Source organism: Dasypus novemcinctus, chromosome 30, assembly GCF_030445035.2.
Source record: "Dasypus novemcinctus isolate mDasNov1 chromosome 30, mDasNov1.1.hap2, whole genome shotgun sequence".
NCBI lineage: Eukaryota > Metazoa > Chordata > Mammalia > Cingulata > Dasypodidae > Dasypus > Dasypus novemcinctus.
The window spans coordinates 28682862-28698509 of NC_080702.1; positions in this window are offsets into that span (position 1 = coordinate 28682862).

The window sequence follows — 15648 nt, forward strand, 5'->3', positions numbered from 1 at the left end:
GGACACAGATAGCAGACAACTAGGGTGGGGGGAGAGAAATAAATTTTTAAAAAATAAATCTTTTTTTAAAAAAAGGGACTCATAAGAGAAATTAGGAAATATTTTAAAACAAATGAAAATGAAAATACAACATACCAAAACTTACGGGATTCAGCAAAGGTAGTGCTCAGAGGGAAATTTATAACTCTAATTGCTTACATTAAAAAGGAAAAAAGATTTCAAACCAGAGACCAAATATCAGGACTGGAAAGAAAAAAAAAACTACAAAAGCAGAACAAACAATCCAAAGTGAGTAGAAGGAAGAAAATAACAAAGATTAGAGTGAAGAAAAATGAAATAGAGAATAATAAAATTATAAAAAGACAACAGAGTACTATGTCATTTTGCCTGGTAATAACATCCCCTTTTGAGTGACCACCCCAACTAGCCCTGGGCATAATCTCAACCAGCAAGGCATACAAACTCCATTACTTAAAAAAAAAAAACAGTAGAGCAAATTTTTTAAAATTTGGTTCTTTGAAAAAAATAAAATAAAATTGACAAAGTTTTAGCTAGACTGACAAAGGAAAAAGAGAAAGGGCACAAACAACTAATATCAAAAATGAAAAGGGGGACATTATTACTGAGTCATTAAAATAAAAAGGACTACAAGATAATACTACAAACAACTCGTGCCAACAAATTAGAAACTGTATTAGTCAGCCAAAGAGGTGCTGATGCAAAGTACCAGCTGTATTTTCATTATTACTTGCATGGTATGATTTTTCCCATTCTTTCACTTTCTTTTATTTGTCAATTTTATTGAAACATATTGAAAAATAATACAGGGTGTGGAGAGTGGGGTATATGGAAACCTCTTATATTTTTTAATGTAACATGTAAAGGGTATTTATTTGGGATAAAAGCTTACAGTAACTAGGCCCTAAAGAGTCCAACTCAAGCTTACCTCCTCACCCAAGTCTGTTGCCACATGCTGAAGCAAGATGGTGGGCGATATTTGAGAAGGTTCAGCTTTCTTTTCTCCTCTAAGGCTCCATGCACCCAGCTTCTTCCGATCTCAGCTGTAGGCTGGCATAGGGCTCATCTGCTCTGTTCTCTTCAGCTGCAAATTATCAGGTGAATGGCTCATTTCTCTTCCTGGGGATGCAGAATCAAAGCTCTCTCCCCTTCCATGTCTATGGAGGTGTCTTCCTCTGTGTATTTCTTCTCCTGTGTTCTCCTTGAGTGAGTGTCCATTTATACAGTCCACCAAAGGGGTGGGGACTCAACCCTGAGTTGCCCTAATGATATCAAATCAAAGCCCTAATCTTGATTTAATCAAGCAAGTGTAAAACCTTTGCATTTAATACAATCAAAGGGTATCACACCCAGAGGAACAGACCAATTTACAAACATAATATCTCATTTTGGAATAAATATCAAAATACCACAATTAACCAAAATGAAATGGGAGAAATAGAAACTAACCTATACTGACAAATAGAAAATCTCAACAAACCAATAACTGAAAGAGATTGATTCATTAATCAAAAACCTTCCAATAAAGAAATGCTAAGATCAGATGACTTCATAAGGGACTTCTAAGAAAAATTCCAAGAAGAATTAACACCAATCCTGCTCAAAGTCTTTCAAAAAATTGAAGAGAAGAGAACATTCCCTAATTCATTCTACGAGGCCAATATCACCCTCACACCAAAGCTAGATAAAGATACCATAAGCAAAGAAAATTACAGACCAATTCTTTTATGAATATGGATGTAAAATTCCTCAACAAAATACTAACAAACATCACATTATCAGAATAAAAGGGAAAGAAACATGACCTCTCAATTGATACAGAAAAGGCATTTGACAAAATCCAGCACCCCTTCTTGATAAAAAAAATATTCCTAGAAAACTAGAAATAGAAGGAACATGATAAAGATGGTAAAGGTCATATATGAAAAACCCACAGCTAAGATCATACTCAAAGGTGAAAGACTGAGAGCTTTTCCTCTATGATCAGGAACAAGACAAGGATGCCCACTGTCATCACTGTTATTCATCATTGAACTGGAAGTGCTAGACAGAGTACTTAGGATTAAAAGTATCCATACTGGAAAGGAAGGAGTAAAACTTACCCTATTTTCTTTTTGGAATAATGAAAAAGTTCAAAAATTGACTGAGGTGTATAATCACAATTCTAATTATACTAAAAGCCATCGATTGTACACATTGGATGGACATGGATATATTGCAGTGAAACTGCTTTTATTTTAAAAACTTATTACAAAGTCACAGAACTCAAAGCAACATGGTAATGACACAAGACAGCCATAAAGACCAAAGGAGTAGCATTGAGAGTTCAAAAAACAACCATATTTATGACCAACTGATATTTTTAATAAGGCCAATAACAAGAGTTTATTAAGAAACAAGAAAAAGGAAAAGTACACACCTGAGACATAGGTGCAGGCATGCTACAGGGTGAGATGTGCATGTAAGACCCTGGGTTGGCCTTTCCTCCTCCCCCTTCCTTATGCTTGGGAGGGACCCCAGTTTGTTGTTCTGATTTGTCACTTTTCTATCCTCACCTGTTAGCTTTCACGGGACTAATGGTGAGGTCTTTCTGTTTGGAGTTATCTGGGGCTTCTTTTGTGCCTAGGAACTTCAAACAAGACCTCATGACCAGAGTCTCAGTGGGCTTTTTGGCTGTAAACATTATGGCTTTGTTCTCAAGTAGCAGCCTACCTTCAGGGGGTTTCCAGGTGGCATCTTGTGGCTATGTTCTGGCCAGAGGGATCTCAGCTGTTACAGCCTTATTCTGCCTTTTCCCTATACTAACCTGCCTCAACTCTCCCCTCAGAGAGTTTACACCCTTATTCTTAAGGAGGAGCTGAGGGGTGATGGTCATTCTTCTGTAGCTGCTTCCTGCTGGTCAGGGGCAGGAGCCCCTGCCTGATGGGGTGTGAAACTCTCTGGCTCGTCTATTGAGGTTGAAGGAAGGTGAGTCTGGCACTGCGGTTGGAACTGGATAAAATTCCCATGTAATTAATACCTTGTTCTGGAAGGCGTTGATTTGAGGTCAGTGAAGTCTCTGGGAAAATGTGTTTCTCTCATGACCTGCTGCTTTGGGGATCCTTGATACTAAAGGTGAGAGGTTCCCAACTCCCCAGTCCTCAGAGATAAGAGGATTCTGGTGGCCACTGGACCAAAAGAGTGGACATCCAACTCCAAGGGTCAAAGATTCCACCAGGCAGCAGTTTCCTCAAAGGGCATGGGTGCTGCAATCAGCTCGCAATAGGTTGGCTTGAAGGGAAGGCAATGCAGAACTTTATGAAATAAAGGACAGAGAGAGACACAAGAGAGGAGATAAAGATGGGACCAGGGGACTCACAGCTTTTGAAACTGAGAGCCTCAACTCTAGTTTCCACATCATATTTATTAGGAACTCCAAAGCAGCTGTTCCTCATCAGCACGGCAATGTTTACAATAATTGGGGACAGGTGCAACAAATAGGGAATGGGTAAGCCAGTTTCCCACAACACATGGGGTCCTCTGGGCTCTTGCCCAGATTGGGCAAATTGGAGTCCACACCTTCTCACCATTATCCAATTTTTAACAGATGAACCCCAAATCTTATTTATGAGCTCCTAGGTATGAGCAGACTGACAAGATTAAAGTAAGCACAGGTTAGAAGAAAGAATTTACACACTTACTTAGCATGGGGAAAGACCTGACTTTAGAATCACCTTCAAGCAATTTGCCCAGTGACCATCCATGGCAGAAACCTTGACTGGAAGCCTTCAGCATCAATCCTCAAAGAAAATCCCTGGGCAGGTGATAGGCATGGAGGTGAGGGATTCAGGGAAACCCTGTGGCCAATGAGACATGAATCCTGACTGCTCTGGGGCTGCATCCCCATTAGCTACCTCTCACAAAGGATAATGTCCTATGGGCTTTTCCCCTGGAAGGACTGGAGTGTTGCAATGGGATTGGCAAGGAACTAGGAGGCCATTCTCCAGGAAGTTTTTAATCATGGGCCAGAGATCTTTAATAGTTTCCTCTGTGAGAGAATACTGCTTAATTGAGGGCTTATAAAGAGGTTACCTATCCTATAGGGGAGAGGTTTAGTAAATGCTTAGATCTTGATTCCCCACTCACTCTCTTTATTAGGCACCACTGAAGCTAGAGAGGTCTGAAGTGGCAGGTCAGGACCACGTAAGTGGCTCCCATGTTAATCAAGAAATTAATGCTCTTATCTGCCACATCAAGGATCACCCCAGGCTTCTCCCATTTGTTGGTTTGTATTGTTGACTAGGGAGCCATGCCTAGCCTCAGAACCCTTCTGTCCTCCTCTGGGGCAAGGTCCTGGTGGGTCCTGGGGGTGAGGCAGCCATGTTCCCCGTGGCCCACCTCTCCACCCTTGAAGCAGCTTCCTGTTGACATGAAGCCTATAATCAGATGCCCTGAGGTGACAAGGTGTCTTTAATGGCAGCAGCCAAAAGGTGAACCTGTTTCCAGGCCCTTTGCCTGCCTCTCCTTATTTTGGCAGCTTGGTCTTGATTGTTGAAAACTGTTGGGGAATGTTACTCATATCTTTGTCTCCTGGCTGGCTCACCAAATATGTTAGCAGAACACTCTGGGTTCTGGGTTTCTAGGTTCTTGGCTCCACCTCAAGAAAGAATTCTGAGATGTGCCAGTTTAATAAGAGTTTATTAAGAAATGAGTAAAAGGAAAAGTACACACCCAAGCCATAGATGCAGGCATGTTACAGAGTGAAACACACCATGACCAACTGATTTTTGACAAGGGGACAAAGGCCACTCAAAAGGGAAAGAACAGACTCTTCATCAAATGGTGCTGATAAAACTAGATCTCCATTGGCAAAAGATTGAATGTGGATCCCTACCTCACACCATATACAAAAATCAACTCCAAATGGATTAACTATCTAAATATAAGAACCAGAATTAATTGAACTCCTAGAAGAAAATGTAGGGAAACATTTCCAATAATTTGTGTTAGGCAACAGTTTCTTAGACTTTACACCCAAAAGACAAGCAACAAAAGAAAAAATAGATAAAATGGATCTCATCAAAATTTAAAACTTGTTCATGAAAGGATTTTATCATGAAAGTAAAAAGACAACCTACACAATAGGAGGAATTATTTGGAAACCACATATCCTGTAAGGGCTTAATATTCTGAATATATAAGGAAATTCTACAATGCAACAAAAAAGACAACTCAATGAAAAAAAAGACCTGAATAGACATTTTTCCAAAGAACTTATACAAGTGGGCAAAAGACATGTGAAAAGATGTACAAAATCATTAGCCTTTAAGGAAACATGAATCAAAACCACAATGAGATACCATTTCACACCCACCAGAATGACTACTATTGAAAAAAAAAAAAAACAGAAAATTACAAGTGTAGGTGGGACTGTAAAATGGTACAACCACTGTAGAAGACAGTTTGGCAGTTCCTCAAAAAGTATATAATTACCATACGACCTAGCAATCCCATTTCTAGGTATATACCCAAAAGAATTGAAAGCAGGAACATGAACAAATATTTGTACACCAGAGGTTCATAATGGCATTATTCACAATTGCCAAAAGATGGAGGCAATCCTAATATCCACCAACAGATGAATGGATAAACAAAATGTGGTATATACATACAATGGGATATTTTTTGCTGTGAAAGGAACAAAGGTCTCATACACGTGACAATGTGAATGAACCTTGAAGACGTCCTGTTCAATGAAATAAGCCATACACAAAACAACAAATATTGTATTATCTCACTGATAGGAAACAATTAGAATAAGAAAATTCACAGTGTCAGAAACTAGACTATATGGCGGCAGATTTGGCTCAGTGGTTAGGGCATCCATCTACCACATGGGAGGTCCGCAGTTCAAACCCCGGGCCTCCTGACCCGAGTGGAGCTGGCCCATGCGCAGTGCTGATGTGCGCAAGGAGTGCCCTGCCATGCAGGGGTGTCCCTGCGTAGGGGAGCCCCACGCACAAGGAGTGCGCCCCGTAAGGAGAGCCACCCAGCGCAAAAGGAAGTGCAGCCTGCCCAGGAATGGCGCCGCGCACACGGAGAGATGACACAACAAGATGGCACAACAAAAAGAAATACAGATTCCCATGCCACTGACAACAACAGAAGCAGACAAAGAAGACGCAACAGATAGACACAGAGAACAGTCAACCAGGGAGGGTGGGGGAAGGGGAGAGAAATAAATAAATAAATAAATCTTAAAAAAAAAAAGAGAGAGAGAAAGAAACTAGAATATAGATTTCCAGGGGCTGGAGTAGGGGTAGGGAATGGGGAGTAGGATAGTTTGAAGTTCTTTCATAAATCTCAAAAAGAGAAGGATTAGGTTTTGAAGTGATCCATTCCCATGGTATGAGATACTTTTTTTCGGAGGTACCAGGGTTTGAACTCAATACCTCATACATGGGAAGCAGGTGATCAAACCACTGAGCTACACGCACGCCCCTGTGAGACACTTTGGATTGGACTACATCAGTGAAGCATGACTCAGTCTCTGCCCTCTTCCTGGGTCTGATATAAATGGAGACCCAGAAAGAGACAGGCCCTCCGAAAAAGGAAGCATTCACATTTGATCCAGCCACGTGAGAGAAAGGAATCCAGGTTCACTGGAGCTCAAGGAGAGAAGCCCCAAGAAGCTCAAGGAGCCAAGACCCAGGGAGCTGAGTTCAAGAAGAAGGTAGAGAGAAACCAGCAGTTCCGCCATCATGCCTAGTTGCCATGTGGCAGGATGCTAGTATCACCAGTAGTTGACTTAGATTATAATCTCTGATGCTTCCTTGATCTGGACATTTCACATCAGAACTCTAAGCTTTTGCCTCAAATAAATACCCTTTATAAAAGCCAACCAATTTCTGATGCTTTACATCAGCAGCTCTTTGCAAAACCAAGAAAGGGAGTTAAACAGTGGATAGACACAGAGAGCAGACAACGGGGGAGCGGGGGGGGAGGGGAGAGAAATAAATAAAAAAATAATAATAAATCTTTTTAAAAAAGAAAGAAAGGGAGTTAATGCTTAAATTGTACAGAGTCTATTTTGGTTGGTCATAAAGTTTTGGATGATGGTGATAGCACAACATTGTGAATGTAATTAACAGCACAGAATTATCTATTTGTGGTTAAATAAGGAAATTTCAGGTTGTATATATGTTACTAGAATAAAAATTTTTTCAAAATCCATTGAACTGTACAACATAATCGGTGAACCCTAAGATAAACCATAGGCTGTAGTCAACGGTACAATTATTAAAAAGTGCTTTCATCAATCATAAGCACACTAATGCAAAGTATTAATAATAGGGTGGTATATGGGAACCCTGAATTTTATGCATGATTTTTCTGTAAACCCACAACTTCTCTAAAAGAAAAAAAAGGACAAAGTGCTGAATACATTTCTACAAGGAAGATATACAAATGGCCAATAAATATATGAAAAGATGCTAGACATCATTAGTCATCAGGGAAATGCAAATCAAAACCAAGTGAGGGCGCGGCAGACTTGGCCCAGTGCTTAGGGCATCCGTCTACCACATAGGAGGTTCGCGGTTCAAACCCCGGGCCTCCTTGACCCGTGTGGAGCTGGCCCATGCGCGGAGCTGATGCGTGCAGGGAGTGCCCTGCCACGCAGGGGTGTTCCCTATGTAGGGGAGCCCCACGCTCAGGGGGTGCGCCCCATAAGGAGAGCCGCCCAGCGCCAAAGAAAGTGCAGCCTGCCCAGGAATGGTGCCGCCCACACGGAGAGCTGACGCAGCAAGATGACGCAACAAAAAGAGACACAGATTCCCGTGCTGCTGACAACAACAGAAGTGGACAAAAGAAGACGCAGCAAATAGACACAGAGAACAGACAACCAGGGTCGGGGGGGGAAGGGGAGAGAAATAAATAAATAAATAAATAAATAAATAAATCTTTAAAAAAAAAAATGAGGGGAAGCGGATTTGGCTCAATGAATAGAGTTTCTGCCTACCACATGGGAGGTCCAGGATTCAAACCCAGGGTCTCCTGACCCATGTGGTGATCTGGCCCACTTAGTGCTGATGTGCGCAAAGGAGTGTCTTGCCATGCAGGGTTGTCCCCTGCATAGGAGAACCCCACACAAAGGAGTGCACCCAGCAAAGAGGGCCGCCCAGCGCAAAAAAAAAGTGCAGCCTGCCCAGGAGTGGTGCCACACACACAGAGAGCTGACAAAGCAAGATGATGCAACAAAAAGAGACACAGATTCCCAGTGCCGCTGACAAGAATACAAGCAGACACAGAAAAAATACACAGCAAATGGACACAGAAAGCAGACAACTGGGGGGGTGGGGGTGGGGAATAAACAAATAAATAAGTACTCTATTTTTAAAAAGTGAGATACCACTTCACACACATGAGGATGACTAGAATCAAAAAATCAGATAATAGGGAAGCAGATGTGGCTCAAGCAATTGGGCTCCCATCCACCATAAAGGAGGTCCAGGGTTCGATACCCAGGGCCTCCTGATGCAGGCAAGCTGGCCCATGTGGCAAGCTGGCCCATGCAGTGTGCTGGCCTGCACAGAGTGCTGGCCCATCTGGAGAACTGGCACAGCAAGACGACACAATAAATAAAGACACAGAGGAGAGACAATAAGTGATGCAGCAGATCAGGGAGCTGAGATGGCTCAAGAGAATGATCGCCTCTCTCCCATTCTGGAAGGTCCCAGGATCGGTTCCTGGAGCTGCCTAATGAGAAGACAAGCAGACACAGAAGAACACACAGCGAATGGACACAGAGAGCAGACAATGGCGGGGGGGGGGGGGAGGGAATAAATAAAATAAATAAATCTTTTTTTTTAAGTCGGATAATAATGTGTTGGTGAAGATATGGAGTAATTGGAACCCACGTACATTGGTGGGAATGCAAAATGGTGCAGCAGCTTTGGAAAACAGTCTGGCAGTACTTCCAACAATAAACACAGACTTACTCTGTGGCCTAACAATTCCAAGTCTAAGCATATATACCCAAGAGAAATGAAAACATACGTCCACATAAAAACTTGTACATGAATGTTGGTACATGCATGCATTCTTCATAATACCCAAAAGGTGGAAAAAAGCAAAAGTTTATCAATAAATGAATGGATAAACAAAATATGATATATCCATACACTAGAACGTTATTCAACCATAAAAAGAAATGAAATACTGATCCATGCTGCAACATGGATGTCCCCTGAAAACCTTATGCTAAGTGAAAGAACCTCGGCACAAAGATGTCGTATTTTATTATCACATTGATATTAAATTTCAGAACAGGGAAATCTATACGGGAAGAAGAAAGGTTCCTGGTTTCTTAGGGCTGGGAACAAGGGTGATGGTAAATGTGGGGGAGTAAAGAGGTGACTGCTAAAGGACACAGGGTTTTTTTTAAGGTGAGGAAATGTTCTAAAATGTGAAGGTTGCACATATCTGTGAATATACAATATAAAAACTATGCTTTAATATTGTACAATGTTAAAATTACAATGAATTGTACACTTTAAATGAATGAGTTTATGATATGTGAATTATACCCCAATAAAACTAAATAAGGAGAGAGAGAAAGAGACAAAGAGGGAAGGCAAGGCGGGGGGGGTGGGTAGGAAGGACAGAAACTAAGGAAGGCAAAGAGATAGGAGGAGGAGAAAGAAATGCATTGGGAGTTTTGCTTTGTTTTGTGTGCTTTCTTTTAAGATTTATTTATTTATTTCTCTCCCTTTGCCCGCCCCAGTTGTCTGTTCTCTGTGTCTATTTGCTGCGTCTTCTTTGTCTGCTTCTGTTGTTGTCAGCGGCACGGGAATCTGTGTTTCTTTTTGTTGCGTCATCTTGCTGTGTCAGCTCTCCGTGTGTGCGGCGCCATTCCTGGGCAGGCTGAACTTTCTTTCGCGCTGGGCGGTTCTCCTTATGGAGTGCACTCCTCGTGCGTGGGGCTCCCCTACATGGGGGACACCCCTGCGTGGCAGGGCACTCCTTGTGCGCATCAGCACTGCGCATGGGCCAGCTCCACACGGGGTCAAGGAGGCCCGGGGTTTGAACCACAGACCTCCCATGTGGTAGACGGACGCCCTAACCACTGGGCCAAGTCCACTTCCCGCATTGGGAGTTTTAACCTAATCTATTAAGAGTTTCAAATTTGTATAACCTTTTAACATTATATCTTATATCCTTGAAAATATTCAATTGTCCTTTATATTAAAAACCATAGCCTTTTATACTTCAAACTTCTCTAGGGACACACTTTAAAAACCTGATCTAAAATAATTGTGTAAAATGTACCCATGAGAACTTTAATAACCTAGCTCATATTTTTGGTTGGTCTGAGAAGAGTTCTTGCACCAGGTTCAGCCTGCAGGGTTTACTCTCTCCTGGAGACCAAGAGTTTCCTGATCTAAAGTACCAGGTGGGAAGCAATGTGGTTCAACTAGTTGGGTGCCCACCTACCACATGATTTGGTTCCCAATGCCTTCTGGAGAATGTGAGCCAACAAGGAGCAGACAGACAAGAGAGCCATCTGGGGGGGGTACAAATTTTTAAAAAATAATAATAAAGTACCAGGTGTGTGACTGTCAAAGGTCCAACATGGAAATGGCATCAAAGGAGACTTCTGAGAGGATGGCATTGAAGTAGGCTGGTGGGGCTCAACTTTCTTACCAAAACAATGGGGCAAGGGGAAAAAGCTGTCCAAGGGAACTGCTTTGGGGCTCTGCAGACTAGGAAAGTGTTGTGCATCCTCCAGGAGGGAGAAGGGTAGAGACTAAGAGGCTGAAACAGGGCAGCGGACTTGGCCCAGTGGTTAGGGCATCCGATTCAAACCCCGGGCCTCCTTGACCCGTGTGGAGCTGGCCCATGCGCGGTGCTGATGCGTGCAAGGAGTGCCCTGCCACGCAGGGGTGTCCCCCGCATAGGGGAGCCCCACGTGCAAGGAGTGCGCCCCGTAAGGAGAGCCGCCCAGTGCAAGAGAAAGCGCAGCCTGCCCAGGAATGGCACCGCACACACGGAGAGCTGACACAACAAGATGATGCAACAGAAAGAGACACAGATTCCCATGCCGCTGACAACAACAGAAGCAGACAAAGAAGACGCAGCAAATAGACACAGAGAACAGACAACCAGGGTGGGGGAGGGGAGGGGAGAGAAATAAATTAAATAAAAAAAAAAAAGAGGCTGAAACAAAAACCTTGAGTTACTCACCTTCATGGCTGGGCCAGCACCCAGACCCCATCTTCGAGGCAAATAGCTTCAGTAAAACCTGGGGCTCACTGTGGTCAACTGAGAAGGGAGTGGAAGTCATCCTCCCTGGGAAGATAAAGGATGTGGCAGAGGGCAGAGAGCATTCCGCTCCCAGCAGCCCCTTACCTGACAGCACAGGCATCGGGGAGCCCCAGGTTTTGGGGTCCCACTGTCTGGGCTGCTCCAGGTTTGGCTGACCTTGGCTGCCAGCTGCTTTCAAGCTCACACCTGCAATCTCCCCACAAAGAGGCCCAGCGGACTCTTCTCCCCCTTAGCCAGCACCCCCAAACTGATGCTCTGCCTGCCACCCTTCTCTGGGGGTCCAGGGACCATACTCATGGCCGGCCTTGGCTCTGACCCTCCCTGCACTTCCAGGACCGGGATGTGGGGGGACTCACTGGACCCTGCCCCGAGAGAAGGTCCCTGGGTGCCATCTGCAGCCGGGACTCTGCCTGCCACACAGCGCCTTGCGCCCAGGCCCTGGGGCCCCAGCTCAGTCTCTCTTTGCACTTTGGCACTGAGGAGCAGCAGAGGGCCTGGGCCAAACGGGAGAACGAGAAGGCCGAGCGGGAGAGGCCGGCGCAGGACCTGGAGCTGGCCATCGCCCTCGACAGGGCGCGCGTGCCCGCCACCTAGGCGCGGGGGGCCACGCCGAGCCCTGGGGGCGCCCACCAGGAAAGGAGACCCCAGTCTGCACACGCACAGCCCTCCTCACACAGGGATGGAGTCCAGCCACCATCGTGTGGGAGACTCACTGCCCAGAGCCCCAGGCCCCATGGGGCGCAGGAAATGCCACTTACCCACCTCATGCCACCCTCACCCCTTTGCCCACAGTGTCTCATGGAGAGAAATGGGGACGGCGTGGAAAAGCCAAGCTCGCCCCGAGGCCGCTGCGCATCGCCAGCCCCCTCGTCCAGCCACAGCGTCCCCCCACGTCAGGCGGGCGTGCTGGTGCCCCATTCCTCGTGCGGCAAGGAGATAGGTGCCAGCCTCGGACCTTTCTCCTTGCACTCCAAACCCGGCCCATGAAAACGCGCCCCTCCCCTGCCAGTGAGCCCCCACCCCGTGATGTATGTGTTCGTTGTCTAAAATGTAAGTTTGAATGATGAATATGAAATATTTTATTATGAAGCCCGAGGATCCTTGGTTACGTGTTTAACCATTGTCCAGTCGGGGAGAACCCCCTCGTGGTCTCCCTCAGGTCGAAAGGATGGGGGTAGCACATCTCGTGTGGCCAGAGCCCAGCGCCTGGCAGGCTGCCTCTCCCAGGCCTGGGTGTCTCCAGTCGTGAGTGGGGCAGTCGTGTGCCCTCCCCCAGGGGATGTCGTGGCCACCTGGATGTGTGAAGGAGTGCAGGGATCTGCCCCCATGCGAGCCTGCACTGTGTGTCCATCCACTCCCAAGAATGCCTGGGGAAGGACTGACCATCTCCTGTCTTTGGTGTGCCCCTCCACCCAAGGACTGGGGAAACCGAGTCCCGAAGTCCCAAATCAAGCCACAGCCTTCCTTGGGAGCATCAGGACTAACGGGCACTGGGTCGCTGTTGTGGAAGCGGGACCCACGCTCAGGACAGGACTGCTCTCTGGCTTCACGTGCCAGTCACGTCCTGAGAGGCAAGGATGGTTCAAAGACACATCTCAGGAGCAAGCTTTTCTCCTTTGTTTTAAAAAGTTTTGTTTTTCTTTTTTTTTTTTAAGATTTATTTTTATTTATTTCTCTCGCCTTCCCCCCTGTTGTCTGCTCTGTGTCCATTTGCTGGGTGTTCTGCTTCTGCTTGCATTGTCAGGTGGCACTGGGAAACTGCTTCTCTTTTTGTTGCATCATCTTGCTGCATCAGCTCTCTGTGTGTGCGGCGCCACTCCTGGGTAGGCTGCACATTTTTTCACACGGGCCGGCTCTCCTTGCGGGGCGCACTCCTTGCATGGGGGGGCACCCCTCTGTGGCACGGCACTCCTTGTACATGGCAGCACTGCCCATGGGCCAGCTCACCACACGGATCAGGAGGCCCTGGGTATAGGAACCCTGGACCCTCCATATGGTAGACGGACGCTCTATCAGTTGAGCCACGTCCGATTCTTTTTTTTTTAATCAAACATTTCTCCCCACCCCATCCCCCAAGAAGAAAAATCCCACAGAACTGCAGCGCAAACACCGGGGCCCTCACCAATGTTATAAAGTACAAAGCAACTCCTGAAATGTCTTGGATTTCCCCCAAGTTCAGGGGGCCGTAGAAATGCCTACTAGCGTTCATTGTCTCTACCCGTTTGGCTTTAGAGCCCTTAAGCGTTTATTTTGCATTTCATGCTGCCACGGACATCGTTGTGCAAATATCTGTTCATGTCTGGGGCAGATTGAAATTATTTTATGAATCCCAAGAAGAAACTAATCCTGTGGGTGTGAGAACCTTTTGCCTGGGCTGCATTAGGGAGGTGGGACTCAGCCCTCTTGCTGCGTCTGATAAAACCTGAGACACAGGAAAAGGGAGCCGCCATGTTTGATCCTGCCATGTGACAGAAAGGACTTAAGTTTCACCCACAGCTGAGATGCAAGGAGAGAAGCCCCCAAGAGGCTCAAAGAGCTGAGGGCCAGAGAAAGATGAGCCACATCCCTGATAGCTTGCAGCTGAACTCAGGTAGAAAGCAGAGCAGCCGAGACTGATATATAGGAGGCCCAGAAAGAGAAATCCCATGGCCTGGTTGCACTCAACTGAGCTGGGGGAGGAGGAGGAAAAAGGCAAAGATCTTAGCAAAGATCTGCAACCATCTTGCTTCAACATGTGGCAGCTGGGAAGCGGACTTGGCCCAATGGATAGGGCATCCGCCTACCACATGGGAGATATGCAGTTCAAACCCTGGGCCTCCTTGAACCATCTGGAGCTGGGCGCTGATGTGTGCAGAGAGTGCCCTGCCACGCGGGGGTGTCCCCCACATAGGGGAGCCCCATGTGCAAGGAGTGTGCCCCGTAAGGAGAGCCGCCCAGCGCGAAAGAAAGTGCAGCCTGCCCAGGAGTGGCGCCGCACACACGGAGAGCTGACACAACAAGATGATGCAACAAAAACAAACACAGATTCCCGGTGCTGCTGATAAGGATAGAAGCAGTCACAGAAGAACACACAGTGAATGGACACAGAGAGTAGACAACTGCGGGGGGGGGGAAGGAGGGGAGAGAAATAAATAAATCTTGAAAATAAAAAAAAAAACATGCGGCGGCTGACTTTGGTGAGAAAGTATCCCTGCTGATGCCTTCATTTGGACATTTCATGGCCTTGGCACTGTCTCAGTTTTTACCCACAAATAATCCCCTTTATTAAAACCAAACCGGGAAACGGACTTTGGCCCAGTGGTTAGGGCGTCCGTCTACCACATGGGAGGTCCGCGGTTCAAACCCCGGGCCTCCCTGACCCGTGCGGAGCTGGCCATGCGCAGTGCTGATGCGCGCAAGGAGTGCCGTGCCACGCAGGGGTGTCCCCCGCGTGGGGGAGCCCCACGCGCAAGGAGTGCGCCGGTGAGGAAAGCCGCCCAGCGTGAAAGAAAGTGCAGCCTGCCCAGGAATGGCGCCGCCCACACTTCCCGTGCCGCTGACGACAACAGAAGCGGACAAAGAAACAAGACGCAGCAAATAGACACAGAAAACAGACAACCGGGGGAGGGGAGGGGAATTAAATAAATAAAAATAAATCTTTAAAAAAAAAAAAAAAAAAAAAAAACCAAACCATTTCTGGTACTTTGCATTAGCAGCCCTTTGCAAAATAAAACAGCATCCTTGCTTTCCATTCCTCTGAATATTTCCCTAGTAGTGGGTTTGCCAGATCATATGACAGTTCTATGTTTAGTTTCCTGAAAAACAGCCAAACTGTCTTCCAGAGAGGCTGCACCAATTTACACTCCCACCAACAGTAGAGGAGTGTTCCTATTTCTCCACACTCTCTCCAGCACTATAGTTTTTTTAAACAATGGTCATTGTGTATGGTGTGAGAGGATATTTCATTGAAGTTTTGATCTGCCTTTCCCTAATAGTTAATTATGTTGCGCATCTTTTCACGTGTCTTTTGCCCATTTGTATTTCCACTTTGGGAAAATGTCTATTCAAGTTTTTTTAGCCCATTTTTTTAATTAATATTTTTTGTCTTTATTTTTTAATATTACATTCAAAAAATATGAGGTCCCCATATACCCCCCATCCCCCTCATTCCCCTCTCCTCCCATAACAACAATCTCCTCCATCATCATGAGACATTCACTGCATTTGGTGAATACATCTCTGAGCACCGCTGCACCTCATGGTCAATGGTCCACATCATAGCCCACACTCTCCCACAGTCCACCCAGTGGGCCATGGGAGGACATACAATGATCGGTAACTGTCCCT